The sequence below is a fragment of the Amphibalanus amphitrite genome, unplaced genomic scaffold (assembly GCF_019059575.1).
Source record: "Amphibalanus amphitrite isolate SeventyFive unplaced genomic scaffold, NRLGWU_Aamphi_draft 001556F_arrow, whole genome shotgun sequence".
In the NCBI taxonomy this organism is placed as follows: domain Eukaryota; kingdom Metazoa; phylum Arthropoda; class Thecostraca; order Balanomorpha; family Balanidae; genus Amphibalanus; species Amphibalanus amphitrite.
In genome coordinates, this window is record NW_024883049.1 from 113,334 (window position 1) to 119,397 (window position 6,064).

The window sequence follows — 6,064 nt, forward strand, 5'->3', positions numbered from 1 at the left end:
ACAGCCTCCAAGCTCCGCCCACTGCGTCCCTACGTCAGCCTTCCGTCACCGCACACAGCGATCGCTGTGGCCGTCGGGACTGGCCACAGCGGACCGTCCACCGCACGCAGCCGTGACGTCAGAACCGCCTACCCATCCCCTACCCCCACGCCTGCTGGACGCACCGCACACAGCGCACGCAGCAGTGTGCGGTGCCCGTGAACACCCCTCTGGTAAACAGGTTAGTTCACATTCCCGCCGCTATGCGGGCGGCGGCGGCGCCACCTGTCCTCGTGTCCGCCTGACACCGTAACGATATAGGTCTGAGCTCAAATCTCGGTAATGTCGTGCTTTTTTACTATATTTCTCAAAAACGGCACCACGTGCAATAAAGTTGTATATATCATTGGAAAGAGCATCAAAAGTTGTATAACCTATCAACTTTTCACTTAAATATATCTCAACTGTAAAAAGTTATTAAGCAGCAAAGACGCTCCCATTCACTTTCCATGTTAAAATTTTTCATTTTTAAACGAGCCTAAAAAGAACAAACGAATTTGCACAGCTTAAAGAAGCATAACAATATGTTCTATGGTCTTTTCTCAACAAGTCCTGAAAGTTTAAACAAAATCGTATCATATAATTTTGTACAATGAGCGAATGAAAAAGTCTCTGCAAAAACGCCCATTGACTTAACATGGGGAGCGAAAAAAGTTCAACTTTGACCTCGTGCAAAGACACGTTACGAAGTTCTGAGGGGTATACGGCGCACACTAGCGTGTACCCAAACGTGTTTGCCATAAAATGCTGGGAAGAAAACCACCTCTTCCTTGGCTCGTTTTCCCGCCATTGGCGATCGCGCAAAAAGTGTCCAAAACCCCGTTGACTTAACATGGGGAAAATGGAATCGCACGTGCCACGTGCCACGAGGTTTTAAGCGAGTAGCGACCGGTGCCAACAGGTAGATCGCCTGCGGGAGCCCATACACTGAAATTTTTAAGAAAATCGAGCCACAAGTTTAGGCCTGACCCAAGTTGCCCCAATTCGCGGCCAGACATGCAAAACATAGCCCGGAGAAGGACCGCTCCGGTTGTTTTTCAATAGAAAAACACAATTCTAACGAATAGTGTTTGTCTTTTCAAACAACCTGCGGTTATTACCGCAGGGAACACGACGCATTTATAGCCGATACATTTGCTTTTTTTCTTAAATAAGATTGAAACATTGCGAGTACTGGCTTTTCGCCTAGCAGTTGGGCGTGAGGTGAGTGACGATAAAAATTATTTCGCTCTCCCTTGCTCCTGCACCTGCGGAAAGTGGATGGATGGGCATTGGATACTTACTGGAAGGGTGTAATAAGGGCAATACACCACTTCATGCTCCGATAATTGCATTACGTCTATGACGGTGTAAAGTAAAGAATAAAGATGTGTGAAGAAATAGACATCTGACAATTGGCTGACTTCCCTGCCTCCCGGCCGCTACTCAGGTCCACCACTCGCCGTTGTCAGTGCACGGTTTTTCTAGCAAGCTCCAGCCTAGTATTGATCTTATTCAGTATTTACGGTACGAAGATTTGATAACGGAATGTGACGTTTCCACATCATGCTTGATGGTTGAAGTTTGCACCGTTAACAACTACCAAGTCAAGTCGCAGCCCCAGTCATCTGGCACGTCTCTGTCATCGAATAAAGCCAATGAACAAGAAAGTTATTATTTTCCAGCATAAATGAAAATATATAACACTGCTACAGGCGGTACGCGGATGTCATGCACATTACACACAACGATTCAATCGAATAAAAACTGGATTAACCATAAATCAGCACTGGATTAACCATAAATAATAACAGTACAGCACCAAACACTTGAGATGCACATTATAGTACTTTAGAATGCACAGAGGAGTAATGAGACTAAAAGTTTTAACACGCCCTATCTTAAAAAAATATTGAACGAGATATTTCCACAGTGCAAAAACAAAACCGAAATCCGACAAAAAACCGATTCCAGGTTCAATGTCCACAGATTTAAAAACAAAACTTTCAAGTGCCCCCATGGTAAAAAAAAAAAATGACCAAAGACGGAATTGTAACAAAGAATAAATAAAGATATGTGCGGCAAACGAAGGGCGGCACTGGACGAGCGTCTGCACAAAGTAGGCGCACAGAGTTACTCCTTAGCCCAGCGGGCAGCAGCAAATGAATTACAACCAAAGGAAGAATATGCATTAGTCTATTAAGGCTCATCGCACCATGACGAGGCACAGCTAGGATAACGCGATTCGCCTGCGTCCTCCAGGCGAGAAGCACCTCGAGTAGGCTGCCGTGTCTTGACCAACTGCCGCATCCGTCGTCCGCGCCGCAGGCCTCCCAGTAGTGCCTCGGAGTAGTGCCTCCATCGCATCGGCCGTCGACCGGCGTGGGGCCCGGATGTGACTAGTGCAGCTCCGTGGGGTGCCCTGCCGCGCTCTGCCGAGTGTGCAGAGAGCAGGTAGACTGGTGGCGGTGAAGAAAACAAGCAGTTATCTTCTTTCGGGATCTGTAAAGAAGCATTCTACTAAAAACTACATCCAAAACGTTTTCCATATTTTTTTTTTACAGAACACAATGCAGTAGCCAAAATAGATATGAAGTATGTGAAGACAACAGTCTACTGCCATTAGATAACTGATCCTGATGGACAAATACATTAGATACTAGTAAATCATAAGGTGGTTCAAAGGCACACTTTGCAGCTCCAGTAAAAAATCACTGTTTTTCATACTTCATACTGTAAGGGGAAAGGGTGGGGTGGGGATGCAGCCAAGAGTGCATCATATGGGGTTGTAGTGGTCGGACCATCTGGAGCAATAGCCTGTTTTTGCCGTTTTTAATGTTAACCCTATGGCGCACATGAGCACGCGCCACGGGCGCACCCCCGGCCGAATCGTGCCCAAAAGCTAATACGACCTGTTGAATTACATGACCCACGAGTCGTGAAAATTTCACCCTCGTGCGTCAATCGACGGCGCCGCAATATCCGTTTTGGGGCATCACGCCGCCTATAAGCCTCGCAAAAGCGTCCGCACGGCCGGCCGGCCGGCCGGCCGGCCGCTCATACTCAGAAATTTCCGTTAATCTAAGGAAAGACTTCGCTCGCTTCGCTCGCTCCGTAACAAAAGTGACACCTCTCCGTTTTACACGTGTCACGTGCAGTGGAGGTCACCCGCAAGCATTGTCCATAGTAAATACTTGTAAGAAGAGTATACGCTACCCCACACAAAAAACCGCAAGTGTAACAGTGTCCGTCCCCCTCCCCGGCGCCGTTTTCCTCCAGGGGAGGCGCCCCAGCCGCCGTACTGGGGCGTAGCGGAGTCCGTGCTTTTAGCACAGCAAAATATCCACCCAGGCTAGATTAACGTCACGACAACCTAGGATTAAGAGTGGCTAGACTTCAGACTTCATGCAGACTTAACATTGAAGTATTATATATGCAACTAAATGACACACATGGTGTTTGTTCTAACCTTCTCAACAGAAAGTGAACGTGTCAGGACAGCACCCCTTGGTGACCATTATATTCAAGGGGTGCAGGAACTGATTCCCCAGGGGTGAAGCGATAGAAGCAAAAACATGAGTCACTAGTTCCCTCCTGTGTCTTCCCTCCTGCAGAAAAAAAAATACATGTGTGATGCCCAATGTGACTGATAACTGCATATTATAAAGCTGGAAATATTGTACAAAGTTGTGACAACACAAGCAAACTATGCATGTCACTGCTCTTGTATAACTTTTCTATTTTTATTGCTATATGAGACCTCACAAGACACAAAAATATGCATGGTTAGAAAGTGGGTAACAATACATTTCAAATGAACTAAGCAGATTATTTCTAAGCTCCTTTAAGTCCCAATTTCTGCTATATTTCGCTTGTTGTCACTTCATATTTTGAACTCAAGGTGCCTTGTGGATTTACCTCAGGTATGTAGGTAAATCCACAAGGATTTATGGGCTTTACCACAGTTGAGTAGCTGCTCCCTCAATTTAAGTTTCTCGTTAAATTTCATTGAGGCGTTGCAAGATGGGCTGAAGCCGAATCCTCTTCCCTGTTTAGCTGATGCTCATAATACCTGAACATTTTTAATTCCAATTTTTATAGCTGTTAACAATTGGTAAAGGCCCATGTACCTAGACAACAATGACTTTACAGAAGAAACCCCTGGCTGTGTTTCATGGGCGCGCTGCCAGCCGCTGCCAGCGCATTCCGCGTGAGCTAGCGTCAACCTCCGGTAGTGTTGGAGGTATAGGCTTGTTGATGTCTCTATGGAAGCCAAAAGCGGCTGGCAGAGTGCTGTGATATGCTGTGATACACCACCCTTATTTTTGCACAATAATGCTGTGATAACTGTTCCTGCAAAAAATATAAGGTGAAGTGAAGTAAAATCAGGTCAAACATTAATATATACCCGAAAATAGCAGTGTTTGGAGTACCTATATTCACATTACCAATAATATAAAATCAGGTCAAACATTAATATATACCAGAAAATAGCAGTGTTTGCCGTTTGGAGTACCTATATTCACATTACCAATAATATGATACACAACAGGCCATAGAAAACCAGTGAATCAGAATGTTGAATTGTACCCCAATTTCAATATCAATATGGCACTTGGCAATAACAGTTAAACACACCGTTTTTGATGTTAAATCAACAGAGAAAACTCCTGAACATAAAAAATGATCAGAATGTATAATAAGGATAACAGTATAAATAAAAATCGACGACATCAGCACCTATCATCGCCGTTCCACATTCACCACTCCCCATTCCACGCACAGATTGTTTACTCCTTGGTTTACCCCGTGTTCGCAGTCTCCCTGACGACGGAGATTCTTTACGCCCACCGACCAATCACGTTCAAGATCAGCGGGGCTTGGCCGCAGTTCTCGAACGCTATTTGCCAGATTAAGCAGGACCTTCGTCGTCAGTAAACTGTGAACACGGCGTTACATATTTCGCTATGGTAACAAAAGCGCCAGAATTGACTACCAGAATTGGATCCGAAGGTCAAATGGGTCACGTGACTGACAAGTTCAGATGGACAACACCAGGAAAACGGAACAACGTGCAATAACGTTCTATATATCATTGGAAAGAGCATCAAAAGTTGTATAAAATATCAACTTTTGACTTAAACATATCTTAAACGTAAAAAGTTATTAAGCATCAAAGACGCTCCCATTGACTTTCAAAGTTAAAATTTTTCATTTTTAAACGAGCTTCAAAAGAGCAAACGAATTCTGACAGCTTAACGAAGCATAACACCATGTTCTATGGTCTTTTCTCAACAAGTCCTGAAAGTTTAAACAAAATCGTATCATATAATTTTGTACAATGAGCGAATGAAAAAGTCTCTGCAAAAACGCCCATTGACTTAACATGGGGAGCGAAAAAAATTCAACTTTGACCTCGTGCAAAGACACGTTACGAAGTTCTGAGGGGTATACGGCGCACACCAGCGTGTACCCAAACGTGTTTGCCATAAAATGCTGGGAAGAAAACCACCTCTTCCTTGGCTCGTTTTCCCGCCATTGGCGATCGCGCAAAAAGTGTCCAAAACCCCGTTGACTTAACATGGGGAAAATGGAATCGCACGTGCCACGTGCCACGAGGTTTTAAGCGAGTAGCGACCGGTGCCAACAGGTAGATCGCCTGCGGGAGCCCATACACTGAAATTTTTAAGAAAATCGAGCCACAAGTTTAGGCCTGACCCAAGTTGCCCCAATTCGCGGCCAGACATGCAAAACATAGCCCGGAGAAGGACCGCTCCGGTTGTTTTTCAATAGAAAAACACAATTCTAACGAATAGTGTTTGTCTTTTCAAACAACCTGCGGTTATGGAACCACCTCCCAGAATCATTAACCCGCGCACCGACGGGGGTCTGCGCCAACTTAGTACCGACGGGGGGCGGATGACCGCCCCCCCCCCCTGAGATCTCGAGAACGAAGCAAGATAGCGACAAGCGGTAAACGGCATCGGATACGCACGGTCAAGATCTACAATTTTTACTAAGGTCATTTTCAGGTCAGGTCAAAGAT

At 45.2% G+C, this 6,064-nt stretch overlaps 1 long non-coding RNA gene across 1 annotated transcript; it reads right to left on the bottom strand.

Annotated features, from left to right (window-relative positions):
- Positions 1-1,677: 1,677 nt before the first annotated feature.
- On the bottom strand, positions 1,678-4,797 carry LOC122373819. The gene is made up of 2 exons (XR_006255115.1): positions 4,759-4,797; positions 1,678-2,520 (listed from the first exon to the last, which is right to left on the bottom strand). It is a non-coding gene; the product is annotated as an uncharacterized LOC122373819 (long non-coding RNA).
- Positions 4,798-6,064: the final 1,267 nt, after the last annotated feature.